The sequence below is a fragment of the Columba livia genome, chromosome Z, assembly GCF_036013475.1.
Source record: "Columba livia isolate bColLiv1 breed racing homer chromosome Z, bColLiv1.pat.W.v2, whole genome shotgun sequence".
In the NCBI taxonomy this organism is placed as follows: Eukaryota; Metazoa; Chordata; class Aves; order Columbiformes; family Columbidae; genus Columba; species Columba livia.
This window is the reverse complement of record NC_088642.1, coordinates 18,082,533-18,104,950: the sequence shown is the minus strand read 5'-3', so window position 1 is coordinate 18,104,950 and position 22,418 is coordinate 18,082,533. Positions and strand designations below refer to the sequence as shown.

Here is a 22,418-nt window from a genome sequence, read left to right as displayed (position 1 = left end):
CATCTATCTCCTTTTCCCTTAAGAAATGGGAAGGGTTCACTTTTTTTTTTCGAGGTAATTCTGTGTATAGCAGTTCACCAGGAACTCAGTTTGAGAGGTCTAATGAATTAGAAGTTACTTTGTTTGAATGCTGCTACTTGTTATCTGTGATTGTTTTAAGTAGCACTCAAGATGTTCATAACTGAAACAGTAGTGGAGGATAGAATTTCCTTTCTTTTCCCTAGATACTTTATTAAATGCATTTGAGAACACTGCACAGTCAGTCTTCCCTCACTGGGCTGCTTGGCCCCCGTCCTATATGAGATTTGGCACAGGTTTCTGAACAGAATTTCACTTCTCACAAGAGGTATATTTGCAGATGTGGAACAACTTCCAGTGTTTTTTTTGACCCTTTGCTTTTTTTCATGTGTATCTGCGAGAGAGGAATTTAGCTATTCATTAAAGCTGTTAGTCAAAGATGGATTTCTGTAAGAAACCTTTACTTTGTTTTTGAAACGCATTTAAATATGATGCTTTTATACACCAGTTTTAAGTCCTAAAGTTGTTATAGGAAAGATAGGTTCAGTAGTTTGAACTGAACTTCCTTTGATAAATCAGGGTACAGTGAATCAGCTTCTAATTTAAAATGTTATTCTTAAAATTCCTTTGGGGCAACTGGTATTATAACTTCTTGGATAAGCTGCTGAATTTTTCTGGAAAGGTTTTGCTAACAAAAAAAAAGAGGCAGAAACCTCAAAAGGAAACAAAAGAAAGGCAGTCCTAAGATAAGCGTGTTTTGTAAGGATGTCCCCTTCTCAAACCTGAACCAAACTCCAGTGCAACATGGCAACATGATGGTGTGCCTGTTGGACACAGAGAGGTCTCTGTAACTGTGAGGCAGGGCTTTCTTCCAGCCGAGAGGTGGTGGCATTCTGGCTAAATGTCCCAGAGGTGGCATTGTAGTGGCTGTAATAAGCATCTCTTGCACTCTGGATAGCTAAACAAAAAGTGAGGGAAGGTGAACCCAGAGGGAGTTTAGAGAGTGAACGGAACATGAGAGAAGAAATTTTTGCAGAAGGATTGCGGAAGGTGTAGCGCTGTGACTCTGAGAGGACATGAAACCTTAGAAGAGGGAGCATTCCTGGCTCTTTTCTTGACAGAATTATTTGTAACAGGTGTCATTTAATTTAACAATGCATAGCTTGATATCAATGGGCCTAGCAACTTATAGTGAAATTCTGCCGTCAGTGATGGATGTTTGCTGTTGATTACAGTCCATGCTGATGGAAAGGAGGAAAAAATCTTTATCAGAATTCTTAGTCAGTAACTATATCTTTACAGATTTAACAGAGTTCAAACATAAACGTAATAGTCTAGTCCTTGATGAAATGGAAGTTAGACACTGATGATAGGAATAAATCAGGTTTATGTTACTACCAACAGATGCCTTGGAATTTACCAGAATTTGTTGTCAGGACAGTTTTCATAATGGAACTCAACACATGCTTTTTTCATTCCCTGTCATGGAAACTGGAAGGAAGATGTTTGAACATTAACTCATTCTTCTGACAATGCTGTTCAGCAAGAGGTCATAATTAACTAATATCCTTTGTGATAATAGTGTTAACCCTCTTGGAGTTAACTAATAAAAGGCAGATTTGTATACATTTGTTTCACAAATTTTCAGTGAGTCTGGGCCTGCCTGTCTTGTTCTCACACATGGGTATGTCAAGGGAATTTCCCTAAGTGCTGTAATAGTAGAAGTAAAGGCAGTCAGACAAGTCCAATATGCTCTATTCACCTTGTCTATGAACACCCCACGCAAAAGGATGATTATGTCAGTTCACTGTACCATCAAGTCTTACCAGAACATCTTCCTTTTGCTTCCCCCACATAATGGACAAATAAGCAACACATTTTGCAAGTAAGCTTGTATTTTATTTTTTTCTTACCTGAGGCTTGGTGACTTGGCTTCTTCTCTGGCCCTTCTGCCGTGTTTTGATGATGGAACTGTTGTGTTTGGAGGCATCTGCTCCCCATCTGTGACCTATAACTAATGAAAGAACATGAGTTCTGTTGGGAAATACACTTCTGTCTAGTTTTTTCCTTCCTGCTTGATTGTGTCTCACATGTCTTGCCAAATGTCAAAATATTATCATCTTTCGCAAAGCTTTGATTTTGCTTGGTGGAAAAAAATTCAAAACAAAAAAATGAAACTTCTTCCTGTTTTCTGATTAAGTTTAAAAATTATTTTTTCTTACGTGTCTTCCTCAAATCTTAGAACAGCAAACTGCTTTTTTTTTTTTTTTGGTCATTTCAATAGAGGAAACGTTTCAAAGGAAATATAAAACATACTAGAGTATATGAAAATAGTAGGTTATTTTATTAAATATGCAAGTTGTTTGTATAGGTCAGACCTAAGCATGCAGCATTATCTATAAATTAATACCTTTTAACCATCATGTGTTTCCTTCTTCTGATTCATAAATTATAAGGCAAGAAGGAACCAGTAGGATCACCTGCTCCGACAGTCTACAGGAAACAACGTATGGAGTAATAGTGTTAGCAATTTAGTCATTTGGCCCTCCCACTCAAGGTAATGGGTTTGATATATCATTGACAAGTTTGAGAAAATCTGAAAAGTTTCCCACTGTTCTGGCCAGCTTTCTTTTGATCCTTCTTGTTCCTTGAGTGAGCTGTGTTTTACCACCACTGATTTATTGCTGGTCCTATTGTCTCTCCCACTAACCTTAGTAATGGCCTTAGAAACATTGTGCCAGTCTCTTTATAAACACAAAAAAATGTTCTGTATGTTCTTCAGGACTGTGACTGCCTAAATTCAGTCCAAGGGTCAACAGATGGATATTAATAGAAGGAAACAATTTGAAGTCCAGAGGACCGTCTGTGTTTTCTGCATCAGATAGCATGGAAAAATGAGTTTTCCCTTCAAGTCATATTGAAGGAACAATAATGTTGTGTTTTCTAAAAGAAATCTGTCCCAGGAAGCCGGCCTGCAGGCCAGTAGCACCGTGTGGCTTCTGTCCGTGCTGGGAGCACTTGGCCCAGATCTCTGCGGGAGTGTTGGGCGTGTGTGGGGACATGGGTGGAGGGAGTCATGTGCGGCTTTCCTCCCTTGGGTGGGCCGGGCTGTCTGAAAAGGTGGAAGTGTGTGGGAGTTGTATGAAGGAACACATCCTGCTGAGGTGCTGTTGGAAGACTGTGGTGCAGTGTGGGGCAAGAGTGTCCCTTTGGTTTTGTTCATGTAGACTCTAAGGAAGTAAAGCTGCTCCCAGGTTTCATCTTGTAGGTCAGTAGTTGGATCATTCCACAACATGATACAGGAATGACAAAGCACATGCAGTACAGACAATCTCAAGACCGGGTTCCAGGAGCTACAACATCAAATGTGGTAGGAACACCCAGTGCATGCTAGAAATCTAGCACCCTGATGAAAGGAGATGTTGCTCAACATAGTTTTAGTACAGGTGTAGCGTGTGCATGTAGAATATTAGAATATCTGCCAAGTTTTATTATAGATTTGAAGTTAGATTTTAACTTTTTTTAAGCAAAGGTGTTGGTATTCCAATAAAAATAAGCATATTAAAGACACATGTAACAGAAGATGCAAAATTATGAAAACCAGTGTAATTACCCTATTTTATGGAAAAGCTCATCTGAAAAAGCATTTTTTAGTTATGGACATTGCTAATGTCAGAGGTTCTGTGTTACGCAGTGGCCTCTTTGGAGGCACAGTAGCAATGCATGTAAGACCACACAACCAAAAGCAGCAAATGGAGACTTAGTTTTCATTCTGTTTTTTGTACACATTTGCAGATATTTCACCTGAACAATTTGTGCTGTCAAAAATAATTTGGTTTTCTTCTCTACAAACTTTGTATTTTTACAAAAGCAATTTTCTGATAGATACCAAGATTCTGTGAACGTGAAACTCATAAACCATGAGTGGATGACTTATCACCAGAAAATAGCCATCCTGAGGGCAAAGGCAGGACATATTATCAACACAACTATTCAAGATAAGTGAAGGCAGGTAAATATAAGACTTTCACTTCAAATACAGTAGAAGTCAAAGTAGCTAAAGTAGAATGCTTTATCACATGATTTGGGAGGAATGCAGTGCTGTATCTTGTTAAGGTAAGAAGTGTGTAGTATCGGATTTTTTGTTTCAAAGATATTTGGTTTTTTATTGTCATTATTTTATAAGAACAACTCCCATTAATCTACTGACTTCTGCATTTATTAGGCACCAGATTCTTATAAGTCTTGTCAAAAGTGAGGGCTACTGTTGCATCATAAAAACCTTGCAGAACAAGAGAAATTGATGTGGAAGGTTAATATGCTCCTGGCTGTGTGACTTGGCTGTGACTATGGGGGGATTTAAGTGGATTTTGGACCAGTCTCATTCTTTTTTTTCTTTAATTCCATGACAGTGATGTTCACAAAGCATAAGACATTTTCCAAACAAAAACGAAGACTGCAGACATGGTGGTTTTATCCTTTCTGCACATGCTTCTTCAGGCATACTTATGCTGTGATGCAAATAGAAACCTTAAATTAGCTAATGGTCTAATGGGCCGGATGAGTAGTGAGGTGATTACTCTTCCTGATGGCCAAAAATTGTAGCACACCCTTTTCTGTCACCTTACTTCATCCACGCCCTATTCTAACCTGTTGGAGGTGTTTGTCTCATCTTCATATTATGCCTGTGTTTTTTGGCCTGTGTAAGCTCTTTCCAGCAGCTGTCATTTGTTGTGTTCGTATGATGTCTGAACAATAAGTACTTGTAGCACTATTGCATATATAAGGAGTAATAATGCTTTTCACCACTGGGCTCTTTCATGTGTTTGACCAAGTGATTTAGTTCTTGAGAGTAAAAAAATGTGGGGTTTTCTCATTTATAGCAGATCTTCCCTTAAAATAGTTTTTCTTTATAAGTCTTGGAACAAAGCTGACCTGCTCAGTTTTTCCAGAGTTTCTGCAAATTGAGTCTATTGCAGCTTAAAGGAGGAATGGTACGGTATGAAATCATTGTACAGTGTTGAACAACAAAAAAATCCAGGCATTACTTAGTTTTAGATAAAATCTAGAGTAAGAACACCTAAAAAAATAATAATTTATTCAAAATACATTTTCAACCAAAAAGCACCATTGTATCCAGCTGTGGTGTCATAGTTGTTTAAAACAAAACAGGTTTGTTTTTTTTGGCTGGAAAAAATATCACATGGCTGTAGGGAGATACATAGGAGTACCTACAATCTTCTGTTTTCATTTGTCCTTCTAGAAGAAGAAAGATATATAGAAAATAAAAGCTGCAGATTAAAACGCAGCAAGCATATGAACAATAATATTGGAATAGAAAAGATGCAACAGTGTTAATGCGCTTGGTGAGTGTAGTGGTTACCAAGATTTTTCAAGCAAGTGCCTAATGTAAAATGTGATTAATTTCAGTGGTTTGACTTGTTTGAAGTAAGCTAGAAGGCATCTTACTGTAACACTCCAAGATAATAGTTTTTCTCAAGTCTTATTGGAATTATTTTTCCTTTCTTTCAGCATACTGAATTTATAAAATGATTATGTTGTACTATACTGAGTACTTTTTCTGCTGAAAATATTTGTATATCTTGAGAGCATGATTTAGTTGCTTAAATGTGAAAATCTGACTTCTGTACTTGGCCACACACCACCTGTTTGCCTCAACAAAATCAGTGAACTTCAGTGTTTCTCTTTGCATACTAAGTGGTGATAACCTTCTGAAGAGCTTATTGCTATAATTCACCTACTTTTTATACTTGGCCTGTGATTTGACAAGAATTTGGTTTGTTAAACAGGGTTATTATGTATTGCTGAATTTAATCTCAAAACATCCTCATGGGGTTTTATTGTCAGTGATTATAAATTCTCTTGAATTATAGAGTTGTATATACATAGTGTGTAACAGACCTATTTTTGTTAGTTGGGGTGGTTTTCAGTAGCTTGATTCCATCAAAACACAAGTTGGTTTTAAATCAACCGTTGGTAGATAAAAGCTTAAGGTAACCAGGGGTTTGCTTGGCAAAATCTGTCAAAATTATTAAACTTTTTTTTAAAATTAGCTTGTTGAGATCTTGAAGAGCAACCCAGGACTGAAGAAAACACATTCAGTTGATCTGGGTTTCTGAATGTTGGGAAGTTTTTTTTCTCATATGTGTGCTTGACTACCTTTAAGCTTACCAAAAGCAGTGATCTTTAATGATCTCATGTGGTTGGCAGCCCAGATTCATCTGCAAAACAGCACTGTGCCCTGCAGCACCATACTGGGGTGTGTTTCTAGCTCTGACTCAGAGATCATCATCGTTTCCTGCAGCAGCCAGTTAGCCTAATGCTGCGTAGCCTGAGATGTGACAAAATCGCAGCATGAGGTGATATGGCTGCAGGCATTTGGACTATTAAAGTTAGAATGGTAAAGGGTATGACGTGTAGCATTGTATCACATTGCAGCATGATTCTTGTCTCCACCACTGATGAATGATGTTTCTACTTTTCTGCAGTGATAAAATGTCCTTGGAGACGTTAGTGAATAGCAAGACGAGAATGTGTCTTTTGGAGAGAGTGACTCTATTATCTGTTTGAAATATATGGCTGATATACTGAGTAGTCAGAATTTAAAAGCAGAATATTATTTTCTGGAATTACTGTACTAACTTGTTCTTAGAGCTCTGAGTGGGTGCTGTTTCAGTGGCTATCTGCTGAGCTGTAGTATCAAACCTATGGGTATCAATAAGGTAATGATCAGCCTCAGTCTTTAACAAAAACTCTTGGGAGTAAAGCAGATTTTTGTAAAATGATGCTGTACCTCTTCTGTGTTAGGTAGGTGTGAAGCTGCTGTTCTTGTTTGAGTTTGTTTACTGGAGGTAAAAATCAGTAAAGAAAGGTATGCTATTTTTCTGAAGAATATAAAGAAATGAAGAATCTGTGTCAATCAGCAAACAGTCTCCACAATTGTGTGAAATCTAATACAACACTTTGGAAGGAAACAAGTATCGGGTTGCATTGCTATTTTGCCAAATTGTGGGAGGAACCATGAATTGTTGAATACCAGTTTACCAATGAGAGTCTTGGGGTTTGGTTGTGGGTTTGTTTTTTTTTGTCACTTTAAAAAACTATTTTGTCACTAATTTCCTGTATCAGCTAAATTTGTGCTAGTCACAATGAGGCAAGGGATTATACATCCGCATAAAAAGCAAGTCAGAGCTCTGTAATCAATTTAAGCTAGGTTGAGAAAACAATCAGTCACTTTTTAATTGCTCACACACCCATGTGTACATCAGACTAGTTGTCCAGCCCTTCTAAACGGTGTGCTGTCATTACCTGCACGACTTTCTCAAGGTTTTGAAAGACTGAAAAATCATTTTTATTGAATGTTTAGTTATGCATTTGTAGAAAGGAGATTATTAAAAAGCATGTGATTATATTATCATAGATTTGTGTGACTGCTTTATAGTTTAATTTACATCAATAAAATCTGTTCATATGACTAGTGGTAATTTTTGCAGTTATGATTGGAAGAAAGGATAATCCCAGCTAATGTCTCTACTCTTTTAGATTCAAGACTTTTGGGGAAGTGGCTTTTGCTGATATTATTTTGTCTTTCAGATGTGTGCCTATGTTTGGCTTTCAAGCTGAACATAGTCTGAGGTAATTTGTAGTGATTATTTGAGAAGCTGAGCTAGAGCTTGTGTTAATAGGAAGTCTAACGTTTTATTAAGCCACTGAACCAAATCAGAGGTTTGGAGCCTGTATTTTGCGAAACCCAGGAAATTAAGGATTAATATTCAAACTCTCAGCATGTTCTTCCTTGCTCCTGAGGAGGTTAGAAGATCATAGAACGCTACGTGTGGTAGTTCCACTTGAACCTATCTCCATTACATCAAACCGACAGTATGTGGAAGTTGTGCCCAAGCAAGTTTTCAGTGGGACAGAGTAGTCGTGTGTTAAAACTACCGAATTAATCTTAAACTGTAGGTGCAACTTTTTCTCTTCATGCACACTGCTTAACATGGCTGGTAATCTGCAAGACATCTTTCTGTGGTGGAATCATAACAGGAATGATAATGGTATAAACTTGTGGCAGTACAGCTTACGGAAATGCGTGGATAGTCTCGGTTTAAGCTCATGCACCTGCCAGTCAATTGCTAGCATAGTAGTATGTCTTGGAGAATTTGAGGAACGTAATGTGATGTGGTGATACCTGAAGACATAGTTGAGGAAAGGGGAAAATTTGCTAATCATGGATCCCATTGTTTTATGACAATTTAGGGCTTTTATGTGTAAATCCAATGTAAGTCATAGGCACAAATTCTAATTAAAATCAGTTATGATCCATGCAAGCAAAAAATGTGAGATTTTTTCCTGATTTTTCTTGTAAGGATGTTGTTCATGTCTGAGATAACGGCTTTTGTATAATTAACACTTTATAAACAGCAAAGACTTGTGTAAAATTGCTCTTTGTAGGAGAGTTCCAAGTCCTCTCATTGACAAATTTGACACATATTCGCTTTCATATTTACTCTTTCCACCATCATGTCTTTGCTGTCCTGGGCATTGCTGCTCCACGGTGGAATTTTACCTGAAGTTAAAAAGCCAGACAGATCTGTTCTTGCAGATTGGTGAAGTCTTGAGATTTCTTTCACTACATAAAACTAGAATTCTTGCAGGGATCGATGTGTAAAGAAGACTGTACACTGAATTGTTCTGTTCAACTTTGTGTGCATCCAAGCCAATGTTCCTTTTTATTTTGGAATTGATTACTGCAGTATAGATTTTGGCACTTTATTTTTCTGAGGCAGAAACGTTCGTGGATAAAATTTAATTTTCCATCTGTTTTAATTTGTTTAGTGTTCATGTTAAATCTTCCCCCTTGCCAAAATAGGACTTGAAACATGAACTTCCAAGAAAATCAGCAATCAGTCTTCGAAGCAAGAAACAAACCCCACCACCACCAAGGAAACCTCAAACGGAAAACTTGGAGTTCCAGAGTCATTGCATGAATCTGGAAGATAGAACTGGAAGAATAGCTGCAGATGCATTATCATACAGTTGTAACAGTTGACAACACACTCGCTGTGGTTTCCTCTTTTTTATTGTGCCTGCAATCCTGCTTGTTTTGGAGCAGATATTGTTTAAGCTGATAGGTTTTGATACAGACATATGCCATGCTGTATTGCATAGTGTGACAGGCAATGTTTCTGTAGCATCTCAGGTTGTTCCTGTTGCTAGCAGCACTGCCAGATCTGGCACCCAGCGCTGTTTCAGCTCTTGCGTCAGGTAGGTTGTAGGCTTTCATAGCTGTGGACGGTAAATTAACGGATGTGCCCAAAATTAAAATGTTAACTGTAATTATCACTGCTGGCTTTTTTGTCTCTACAGTGGATGTTGCATTACTAGTAATTTTATGTGATACTTCATTCTTGACACACCAGGGTGAATTAAAGAAATCTTTATTGTGAAATTGTTCCTTTTCACAGTATTAGCTCATAGCTATTTGCACACCATAAATCATATCCTTGCACTTGTTTTTTTCTTCTTTCTTCTACACTGAGTCACTGGCATTTGTTTTAATAAATCCTCTGTGACCTACTTCTATTTGTGAGCAATTAGTACATTACTTTGGTAGTAAAATACTTGTTTCCTGGTATGGATATTTTGACAGGGCAAAGCATATGCAAAATTTGTTTTCGTAAATTGCTTGTGTACTCTCTGCTGTGTTTAGGATGGACTCGTCTTTTCTCTATGTTCTTGTGGTATACTGTAGCATTTTCTAGATTTAAGTCTAGTACAGAGAAGTATACTACCGATAAAAGCTAATTTTAAACTATCTTTTTGCCTTGTTTCTGTGTTTCTGGATTTTCATTAAAAAACAAGATGTTATTGCCCACTGAAGGGATCAGGGGAACTACAAATGAGAAATCAAACTTACTTGGTCCTGAAAATTCCAGGTTTCTGTAAAACATTACTCACAGGAAGAAGTCTTGGTAAAGAGAAAGTATGGATGAAGTTTGTGGACCAGATTCATTCCCAGAGGTACATTTCATTTCATTAGAGCTCTACTCTGAGACTTGCAGTATTGAATGCATACTGGGTTTTTTGCTAGGAAAATGCTGCTCATTTCCCAGTTTCACTCAGATTTTCATTGGATATAACCATGTAGGTAAATTTAAGGTCAGATTGTGTCTTAGTTATGTTGTGTCAGCAGTTGTGGAAAGGAGCTTGGAAAACATACCATGGCATAGAAGAAAAATTTCCCTCTCTCTGGATAATGTGTCATCTCTTCTCAGAGCCTGTATAAGAGATTGCAACATAGCAAACTGTGTTTTGATCTCCAGAAAACCTATCTTAGATAGACTTAGTGGATTCGAATGTTGTACAGTATTTCTGCTTCAGAGATTTAGATACTTGGGTCATTAAAATGACATAGCATGTCAGGGGGAAGGGAACATTTGGTGGCATAACATGAACTCTGTCGGTACTTATTTGGGAAGTCCTAGTTAATTTGTTTCTGACTTTAGTTTGTGTAATCCTGCCCTTGAAATGTACACCACTGAAACTTTTTTAATACTGCACCATACTATTTTTAATACTATAAATGTGCGTGTGTATATATAAGTGCTATGACTGTGGCAGCAAACTAAAACACTTAAATCATCTGATCTTTCCTGGATTGTGTGGTGTTTGATGATTAAGCATTACCAAAAAAAAAAAAGAGGGCGAGTGGATGTCAGAAGCCTTGTGTTGTCATCCCTGCTGATGACTATGCCTGGAGATGTTTGAATTGCTTCACTGGAGATTATTCAGATGATTCCAATTACCTCACTGGGACTTTGCGGCAAAGCAGTGTGAGCTGCATGTGTAATAGGTTGCCCTCCTGAGTAGCTGAAGTTTGCTCCTAGGTCTAGTCCACACACTGGGTTTTGTGCAGGGGGAATTATTTGAGCTGTAGCCAGTCAGTTAATTTTTCTGACATAGTTTTGTTAGCACACAATTACGGTTGAAAAAGACAGTTTGTGTTCTCACGGTTCGCCTTTTTTTTTCTATCTGGGAGCATCAGAACCAGTAAGACTTTTACGCTATAGTGTAACTGTGTCTGTAGAAGGGAGAATATACTTGTGTAACCGTACCAGTATAGATACACAGCTAACGCTTTAAGAGTAGATATTGTATATCCATACAAATTTTTGGCGGGAAGAAGTGATTGATGTAGTTTCTGTGGTTTTGTTTAAGTGGTGTGAGCTATGTGTGGGTACATACTTAATTTTTTTTTTCTGTTAAATTTCTCAAGAAGCTTTCTCAAATGAAAAATAAAGGTCAACAGTTATGTCAGTTACATAAGCTCAGTTTTCATTTGAAATAGACTGAGACCAGACATAAAGGTTTTTTTAATGTTGGTTATTTGTTGTTTTGCTCATAAAGCGATGTAGCTGTGTTTGGAAAGTCCAAGGGCAAAGACGCTCTAGTTTGTTATAGCTCAATATGACTGATGGGGAATGCCACCTTGCCGGCTGCCTGTGTGTGTCCAGTGATGTCTTAATATTGTGACCATGGAGTGTTTGGTCGTGTACATTTCAGCGTGACTTTGCAGAGGGACTGTTCCTACTGAACAAACAACCTCTTCATGAAAGCCGCCATAGCTGTCATTAATTCATGCCCTCTTCAGGAGGCCCAACAGACACCAACAGCTGAGTGGGCACAATGAAAGGATTTCACTCCCCACCCCCCAGGAAAACAGTGCTTCTAGTTGCTTAATTATGATTTAATTAAGAGGGAAGGAGAACGTGGGTCTCAGTAAAGAGAGGGGATCTTTTGTTTCCAGACTGAATTGCTGAACTGCAGTCGGTGTGTGCACGCTCAAATGTGGGACACTGATGGTGCTGCCAGAGGTCTTGTGAGAACAAACGTAATTTATGGGTTGAATGGCTCCTGCTTAATTGTTCATATTCAGGCTCCTAACCAGTAAAGGGCATCGTTTTCAAACCCCTAAATAGTGATTTTTATTTTTTTAAAGTTTTTTCTTTGTTTCCTTAATTCCAGTGTATTAACTGCTTAAGCACTATTGACTGGTTATGTCTAAGCAAAAGACAGTACAGAATATTAATTGCAAAATGTTTATTACTTGTGTGGAAAATGTGTTACTTCAGTTACATAGTATTGCTTTTTGCCTTTTTAAAAAGTTGAGAAATAAAAAGGACCAGAACCTTTTTCCTGTTACTTGCATTAATTCCTTTAAAGAAAGGGTGCAAACTTATCTCGTATTACTTAGTGCAAAATTAGGCGTTTATTGCAAATTTTTGGCAACTCTCATACATGTAAAAGGAGAGGGAGATAAACCACTGTAGTTAATGCCGAAGTGCCAAAGAAGAGATAAAGCTCATTTCCCTCATGTCAGATGCTCAGTAGGCAACTGTGCTTCATTATGGCAGTGCTTTCCGATCTGTGAATGTGTATCCTTACCCCTGGCTCTCGAGAGGTTAAATAATAGCAGTGCTCAGGACTTTGCACTCATGGTTCTCCCACTTTTTTTTTCTTTTTCTTCTCCCCACAGCCCCTCGGGCTGCAACAAAAGGAAATCTGGCTTTGTTGTTGTTTTGGAAACTACTTTTGGAAACTTTCTGCTGCATTAAGTTGCTTGAGGTGGTGGCTCATGCAGCTGTACTATTTCACGATAATTCCAGCTGTTTTCAAAGATTGTGTGGTCCCGGCAGCTGGGCAGGAGTACATGGGAGAGGAAGGCTTGAAGATGCCCATTCACTAGGAAGTGATCAGTGTCTCTGTTTCTGTTTCAAAACTGTGTGAAGCATTTGCTTTTTAAGAGGTGACAGGCCTTGTGTATTTCAGTGTATTAACAGTGATTTTGGTGAATACAGGTGAGCCCTGCTTATGCTCGTCCCTGTGTAGGCCTTCATCACTTTGCTAATTACGTGTTTCTGTTGACAGTGTGAAGTTTATAGAAAAGGGAGTTACAGTACAAGAGGCATCAAGGTTTGCTGGGTTCGTGTCCATGAACCACCTTCTTCCACAAGTGATTTTTCAGGTGAAGGTTGATTCTGCTGGGTTTGAAAGTGAAACCATGTAAAATCTCTCTACTTCAGGCAGCTCCCTGTTTCCTACCCTTGAATTTTAGGATATGATTAATTTAATTGTTCTCCTTTGCGGTTATTTGGAGAAAAGGGGAGAGGAATAAAAAAAAAAGGCTCAAAGCTGTCCTAAAAAGTTGTGAAGTAATGTAGGGAAAAATATTTATAGGAGCTTTTCTTTTAGTGGCTTTTCTCACGGGGGAAGTCTCTGGAGTGCAGTGCAGAGGAGACAGTGTTTTGTGTAGATTTTTGCTTTAATAAGCCTCTGCTTCTTTCTATGTGAAAGTGGCCTTGGCAACATAAATTATTTTTGCGAGTACAAACAAGTCGAGGAGGTGAAAAGGAAGATGAAGCACAACTTTTGTAGCAAGAAGCAGAGCAGACTAAATTGTTCCTTCTTCCTTCCCCCAACTGGACAGGAATGGATCGGTCATTTCTGAGGTGTCTCCTAGACATCTGCTGTGGCACCAGACTTTCTAGGCTCGCCTCTTGTATAACCACATGATAATTGCAGACCGTGGCAGGCTTTAACCCCTTGAGGCTTTATCGAGTATTGACACCATGCACGCTTTTTTGGCCAAGAGAAGCGCTTCCTAAAGCTACTCTTTGTCATATTTGGGGAATGCTTTCAGTGCTAGTTGGAGGTCCCTCTGGCTTATTGTCCTTGCCCACTAATTCTGTGAAATACAGTGAGTTCCGAACAGTGCTTCTTAGAACTGTGGTTGTTGGAAACAACCACCAGCAAGGAAAAAGAAAAAAAGACCAAAACGTGGTAGATTTAGTGGAAAACAGAATGAGAACGCTGGAGAGAAGGTGAACAGGGTTTCGCTGTGCTAAGTATCTGGATAAACAGGTCTTCTGTCTGTAGTTTGGAGACACTCCCATGTTTTGTCTTAATGCTTAACTATGCTGGCCTTGGTTTCATCCAGAGTTACAGAAAGCTCAGGGTATGTGCTTGGCTCCCTTGCAGTACTGAAATGACCTGGGGAACTGGCTGTGGTTAGTTCTTGAGTCCAAACGGACATTGTTCAAAGGAAATATGGCTGGAACAGGACCTGTTTATTTATTGGTTTTGTTTGGGTTTTTGAGGGTCTGGACTGGGTATAAGATGCCAGTACGTGGCCTGGTCTGTTCAGTTTAAGCGTGGAAAAGGCTCTTGCTCTATAACCCCAGCTGTCAGTGGAAGGGTGAGGAGGAGACCCCTCAGCTACCCCTTTGCCTAAGTTTGACTTCTTAGTCTTGTGAGCAGCAACAGCAGCCATGGGGCGCCAACCTGTCTCCCAAACTGGGGACAGAGCCAGTGACAAGCACCACCTGTGACAGTGTCAGTGGTACAGCGTGGTGGACAGCACACCAGCCTGAGGTGGAGCGGAGGCTCTGGAGGGAGAAGCAGTAGTGAATGGCATCTGACAGCACTGAATCGCCTCCCCACGCTCCCCCAGGTCCTTGCAAGCTCTTAACAACGAGCAAAAGGGCAGAGTGAGAAACATTCTGCCCCTACCCTGGCCACCCCAACATGACAAGAAACGTCTGGCGGCATCCTCTTGTCCCAGGAGATGCACCAGGAATTTATAGGCTGGAGTCAATATCTGGAGTGATTGATGTTAATGCAGAACTCCTGGGGATGGCCCAAAGCAGAGTGGGACCTGTGTTTTAAACTCTTGTCTGTGCTGCAGCCATGACAGACATGTGCTCCAGTAAATAAGGCATTTCCTGTCTAGTGCAGATGGTTTTGCGGGGTTACCTACCGTGCAAATCAAGGCCTACTTCATTTGGCTAACATCTCCAAATTGTTGATGCGTTGATCATCACAGGTGTGATGTATGACACTTTTATTTTTTTGAGGTAGCATTTGTTAAATAATACAAACCCATCACTGTGGGTCCTGGTTATTTTTTTTTTCTTTTTCCCAAGGGAGGTGCTTCTACCATTTTTTTGCATCTCCTGAATTACATAAAGATAATCCTACTTAGTGATGATTTAAGCCCACCCTGTTTATTTTTCCTCTACTTATGGTACTAGCTTCCTGCTTACCTTTCTATTTTGAAAGAGTAATATTTGTGCATCAAGGAATTTAGTGAAGTATCTCAGTATGACAGCAAACGTGCTGTTTATCTAATAACTTGGCTTATGTCCCTTGCCATAACACAAATAAGATTAAAAAAAGATATTCAAGAAGCAGTGGGATTTAAATGATCCCATCAGCATGTTCTCAATAGGTTGTACGATACGAAGATACAAAACCTGCAGCTTGTGGATAATGAAGCAGAATTGTGCAGTGGGCTGGTTCATGATCCTGATTGTTCTTTTGTCTGCTCCCTGCTGCCTGCCCGCTTTCTGTGCATCACAGACTTTTTCTTGTTTGCAGCTGGTTTATGGTACAGCCGTGAATTTAGTAGGTAGCTTAATACTCTTTTTCATGTTACATAATTAAATATTTATCTCTATGGCACGTAAAAAACTGAATCAGTTGTTTTAGGAAGGAACAGAACAGATAAGAAATATACCATGAAGAAGAGAAATTATGGATCAAAATTGCTCAGAGTAAAAGTGAAAGCAGTCACTGAGCTGAATACATACCTAACTAGCAAGTGCATTTGAGAAAGCTTAATGAAGGGCCTGTGTATTTATTTTGTAATACACTGAAAGGATGGACATTGAAAGGCCTTTTACAGCATTATAAATCTCTGTTTGTGACAGTCTTCCTCAGGTCTGAACAGCAGAGATTTTTCCAATACTTTTGCAGTTCTGTGGTATGTGTTGTTGGCTTTTTGTTGTTTTTTTCGTGGCAGATATTTTTGCAATGATGCTGTCTTGCATGCATTTGAACCCTTCAGGCAGTCCAAGCAGAGGGTGATGGTGTGTCCAGTTGGTTGCACTTTAAGTTTTATCTTCTATGTAGATTTTTTTTTTTTTTTTTTGAGAAAGATCAAGAAGAAACCTGAGGTCTCCTTTTGTATCACACAGGAAAGGTGAGGTTATGGCAACATGCTGCTAGATGGTAGTAATGGCAGTGGAAAAAGATGTTGGACACAAATGTGAGTACCTGAAGAGGACCCTTAGCTTACTCACTGTCCTTGCATACCTGGCCAATAGCCAGAAATGAAACGCTGACTGTAGTGTTGCAAAGATTCAGGACAAATTCTGCAAAACTAGGCCTGCCAGCAGCTGCGTAATTCATCATGCTGTGTTGTGTTCATTGTGTTTTGATAGCACTTTCATTTCTTCAGACTAAAGCTGGCCTCATTTAATTGTCTGCATCTTAAATGAAGACTAAAACCTGAATCCCTAAATTACAACAGTTACAATTTAAATCTCAAGACCCATTTTTTTTCCGCTCATTAAAGAATGATATGGAATAATTCCTCATGGAGAGTGGGATAGATAATAAGTAGAATGCTTGGCTGTATGTATAATGTTTTAAATATAGGATTATATATATGTTGTTACAGAAATATATGTATATATTTTATTTATGTAAATACAAATGTATATTTGTATATGCTTATGCATACAGATATATATGCACCAAATCTGGAGAGTTTATATGCAGACATGTAGTCTAGTAAAAATGTATCAGAAAATAATTCTAGGTGATACTAAATGGATATGATTGTGGAACAATGAAAGCCATTAAAGAACAGAAAGAAAATTCTGGGTGTTACTGATGGTTTATGTTAGTCACATTCAGAGGGTTTGCACATTTCTCTGATTGCAGGACCTTGAGAATTTACGTACTTCAGTCTAGGAAATACTTCGAAATCATAAACCTCTGCTTTCTTACCCTTCAGTCTCTCTTAGCTATACGGTAGAACACGGCAGCAGCAAATAGCACTGAATTGAGCCTGTGCATTTTGCTCATGTAAACCTAATTCCACTGTATTTAGAGAGGAACATGCTTGGTTGATTCATTTTCTTTTGTAAAGTGATCTAGGTGTGAAACTACCATTAACTGCAGGCCTTGTGTTACTCCTACTTTCTAGGTCAGGAGCTGTTTCATCAAATATGAGCTTAAAGGCTCCTTTTGACAAGGAAGCTGCTGCACTATCGGTGTGCATCATCTCTTCATGGCAGCAGGTTTTTGCATTCATTCAAGTTAATGTCCCACAGAATTTGCCTGGATTCTGGAGAGCTTGGAAATGCTCACAAACTGTTTTTTAATGCAAAATGCTTATTTTTCTTTAAAAACAAAAAACTCAAACAAAACAAGCTAAATTCCTTGCTTTAAATGTTACAATTTTTAAGCCAATACTTTCTGCACTGTTGACTCTTCAGTGTTGCTATTTATAAAGATAATAAATAATTATGAAGTCATAGGTTAGCTACCTTCATAACAAGTTAAATATAACTGAAATATAACTCAAATTTAACTTTCCTGTATAAACAAAGAGGCCACATCTGAAGTCTTGCTAGGGACAGCATGTTCCTACTGAGGTAGTTTTCAACTATGCAATTTCAACACCAGAGAAATTATAACCACCTTTTTTATCCCTAGAGCTGTTACAGGAGTGCTGGTCTTGCATTATTAGTCTCTCCGGTGTCTACATAGTCAGGCTTTTCATTCTGGGTATGGCAATAGAATAATTTCTCTGCACTTGTATTAGCAAATAAAACATTTTGTTTGCAGTCTCTCTTAAAATATGAGGAGTCGCCTTTTAATGTTTACCTTCAGCTAATAAGAATCTGTGTTGTGGAGCAGTGCTCAGCATGACCCGTGAAAGGTGGTCAACTGTCATAATAGCTTACAGTCCAAATCTATCTTCATTATAAGTGTAGATATTAATAATTGAGGATGTTGAAATGAAATCACTGTAAATTATTAAAGCTGATGCCAAACTTCCCATGAAAAGCATGGCAAGTGGTAATCTCTGTCAATATAGCCTTTTTTCCCTATTTTTTTTTTTTTTTTTAAAAAGCAATTAACCTTTACTGCCAGTAATTTGCTCATACATTAGCCCTTGTTCTGAGGAGGAAACTTCCATTTCAGTGCATACCTCTGCAATTTTTGCCATTTCTTGATTACTCTTATCAGGAAACCTGCGTTTAATATTTCAGCTCTGGATGAAGTTCTGCCTGTCCTAGAACTGGATTTCAGCTTCAACTTTTTATTCTGTTAAGTGTTCCCAAGAGCTTGTGGAGTGCAGTTCTATTTTAATTGCCATACTCCTGTAATAGTAGTTTTGTCTTGTGCTTTGCTGTCTTCAGTTTAACAGTTGCCATCATCTCTACCTGAATGGCTTTTGCCTCATATGGGAAGAATTGTGCCTGTTTAAGGGGCAAGAACTGTGCCTGTTTGAGGAGCAAGGTGATCAGCCTTCATGCAACTGGACTGCATCTTTCAGCAGCTGTAGTTCACCCTTGCTTTGCGATTTATAAAGCTGAGCACAAAGTACTTTTATATAGTGTCCTATATTTGGTTTAACATAAGTGTGTCTCATGGGAAGTGTTGATCACCTGTAACAGCTGGAGAAGTGACTCAGAGGTTAGTGTGTTGGGGCTGATACTGGGGCTGGGATGAAGGAGGAATTCCCCAGCAGCGAGACATGGTGAGAAGTCCGGAATAGGGAGGAGAGGCGTGAGTGGGCAGGAGCGTCAGTGGTGGGGAGCAGGAGGTAAAGCAGAACTGGTGCGGAAGTGAGAGGGGAGGAGGCAGATTTGGAAACCAAATAGGAAATTATGGATTGGATTCCAAGATAAGGAACAGTGCCAGTAGTCAAGGGCACTGCTGATTGGGTGTAGTGCCAACTACTTCCAGATAGTAGTCATCGACGGCTGCCACCGTATGTTGTTGGCAACAGACTAAAGTCCAGGAAGGTTCTTCCTGGGGCACAGAAGACAAAGGGCAAAAAATGTAAACTTTCTATTTTATTCAAGTTTTGTGTGCACCATAAAGTTTAATTATTGTTGAACATGACTATTTTTCTTTTCTTTCCTTTGTTCTCCCCTAGTCCCTCCTTCTCGATGGAAAAAGATGTGGGTTTTTTATTTATTTATTTTGGTTGGTTGTTGTTTTTCTTTTGTTATTGTTGTTGTTTGTTGTTGTTTTTTCCAGTGCTATAAACCCTGTGTTGTATCTGTTGCCTGGCTTGGTAGACTTCTCTGTGGCATGCAACCTGATCACAACATGAAATCCAAGGCTTAGAGAATTGCGTTTTGAGGGTGTAGCGCTCTGTGGTTTACCAAGGTTTATGTTTCCCTCTGTTACAGTCCCTGTGGACTCTTCTGCACTGCTATAACTTTCCTGCAGACAAAGAGGCTTTCTTTCAGGGCTGCCTCTTATCAGTTGGTTTATCTTGTCAGATTTGAATGGGAGAAGAATAGTTTTATGAAGACAATAGAAGGGGAAATTTACTTGATGTGTTCAGAGATCTAGGAAGAACAATTTTTTTCTGCAGAGTGGCTTTAACTTCTGAGATTCTTTTGTATACAGAATATTGCTGTTTCAAGGCTAAATACAGTTCAGTCAGTAATGCTTTGATACTTCCTTAGTGTGACACTGCTTCCCATTTGTGGTGTTCCAGCAGCTTAGATCATCTTTCAAGGTTCCCTGAAGATTTTTTTCTACCACACACAAAGAACCTCTTCTATAATAGTATTATTCTGAGGAAGGAGTTGCGTTTCACAGATTATACTGGATGGGTAACATCATTTCAAAATCTTTGTGAAACAGAAGGAAGGAAACAAAGCTTCAGCAGGAGCTCTAGGATGGATTTATGCTTTCATGCAGTGATTTACGTCTTAGCTTACTGATAAGACAAATAGAGGAGACTTCATATTTTTTATTTTTTATTTCTCAACAGAACGTTTCATTTGTGTGTGATGAAAGATACATTATCCATACAGTTTTAGCCATGTCTGAGCAAAGATTTTTTTTTTTTTTTTTTTTTAATGGCAGTTGGGGGAAAGTTTTCTTATTATGTGAGATCTTGATGTTGATGCCATCATTATTTCCCAGAAATAATTCTTTAAAATAGCCTCCCAAAAATCAAGGTAGCTTGAATTCGGTATCTTTAATAGTGATTTGTGAAAGATGTTGCACTAACTTCACCTAAAGAATGTGTAGTTTGGATTTTAATGTAAAAATGAATACCAGGCAGTCAATTTATTTACATTGGGAATTCTGACAAAAATTGATAAAACACTGAATTTCTGTGGATAAATGCAAATTATATCCATAAACCTGTATCTGGAATCATTGTAGCACAATCAGTGAAGAGTGCCTAGAATTTGTTGAAATTGATGTTTGTTTTGCTGAGAACAATATCCAGGGACTAGATGTTTAAAACAGGTTCCCTCCTTGTGGCAGGAAATGTGATAATCCTGTAGACACCAAACTTTAGCCGTGCAGAGCTGCTTTAAAGTCACGTAGTGGGATCTCTTGACCCCAACCTGCACCACATATGCTGTAGTGGTATCATCACATCGTCATGGATAGGTGCAATCTATATATCCTTTAATCAATGTCTAATGAATGCCAAAAGTTTCTATTGGGTTCAGTTTTATGTTGCCAAATTGCAAAGCTACGCTTATTCGAGCTTTGAAAAAACATTATATCAGATAAAGTGAGGCATGTCACCGTGTGATACAACAGAAGTTAACAAAACCACCGTGACATTGCATGAAGCAAAAAGGCAGAATTTTGGCCCTTCTTAAATAAGAGGAGGATCAAATATGACTTTTGAGCTGGACAAAATTTAGAGATGGGGGAAAACATACAACTTTGAGATTGTTATCTAATGAAATACAGGATATTTGCTCAAGTTCCATCATTTAAAAAGTAAAATAAGTGCTGAATACTTTAAAAATACTTGTAGAAAGCTGATCTTAGTCTAGACAGGTTCCTAAAATAATTATGTATAATCTCACATCTTAAAAGTTTGTCCTATTTGTTCAGCTTAGAAATTGAGTGTTACGTCTTAAGTCTTGGCTTTTCCAATTCTCTAAATGTGACTCTTGCAGTCATTTTGTGCTTTATTTTTCTTACATAGATCTGGAGTAATGATAAGTATATATTCCTGAGTTATTTAATTGATTATAATAATCAAGTGATATGGCAATTCATCATGCAGTTCATGGAGGTGAACTTTGCATTAACCCACTAAACAGTTACAAGGGCACTCTACTGCATCACAAAACATTTTTTTAAGGGGAGACTGGTCTTGGGATTTGACTCTTTTTTTTTCATATTGCAGGTATCATCTATACTGCTTTCATACTCAGCATTTCCTCTGCCATTGTTTTCCTTTGTTTCCTTGTTTTCAGTATTAGTTTGGATTACTTTTTAATCTGTTTTGCTTAGCTGCTTATGCTGTTAAACTCCATCTTTTCTTTTGCATTCTATTTGATTTATACCATATTAAGACCAATCAGTCTTGCTTTGTGGCTGTTATGTAGAGATCATATTGTTACAAAATTAATCTTTGGAGACATCTACAAATATGATCTGAATCAGCTTCCATTGGAACCTACTGTGTTAATGAAATGGCTTTTTCTTTGAATTTTTCACCTATTAGTGGTTTTGAGTTTTTCCAAATGTTTAAAGAAGAAAATTCTGATTGCAGTGCTGTAAACATTAGCATATGCACTTATGTTTCTACAGTTGTGGTCTCCTTGACTTCAAGATACTATTTTCCTTATGCATGAATGTTTGCAGTGTTGAAGATTCATGTTTGTGAGAGTATTCAGTATACTAGAAAGAGGAAAAACACTTCTGCCAACAAATATTTAAAAACTGTATAAAGTATTTAAGAAAAATATCTCCTTTCCTGAGTTTAATAGATGTGTTAATTTACTATTTATCTCACCTAATGATCTTGTGATATGGGAAATTAGTGGCTTTGCAGATGAAAAATGGATGAGTAAAAAAATTCATTTATCTTCTTAGGCATCATCTGTTCCATTGACAAAAGGCACAGATGTGAAATTTATCTCAATAATTAGATTTATAATTATTGTATCATTCTCAGAATGATAAATCATTGCTTTTCATGGCATGTGATTTGGAGCTGTAGTTCATGCAACAGAAACAGGTCTATTTATTGGATGGTGGTTCTAAGCTTGAGACTGTTTTTTCACATTATGTTTGTATATTTTTATATATTATAAAAAGTGTATGGCAGCGAAACAAGCTGCAGTCAAAAAGGAGCTCTGGTCTCTGCAGTGAACAGCAAGTGTGCAAGCCTGGAAAGTATCTATGGTGCATTTTCTTTGGAAACTGCTGTCTTTGCCATTATCCAGTATGATTGTAGACTTCCTGGACATGCCCACAAAAACAACAATAGCTCTGATTTTTAGTAGGAGACTGGGAAGTGA

At 38.2% G+C, this 22,418-nt stretch overlaps 1 protein-coding gene across 24 annotated transcripts in view; it reads left to right on the top strand.

Annotated features, from left to right (window-relative positions):
- Window positions 1–22,418, top strand: part of MAST4 (microtubule associated serine/threonine kinase family member 4) — a 308,536-nt gene that overhangs the window by 205,947 nt on the left and 80,171 nt on the right. The window lies entirely within an intron of this gene.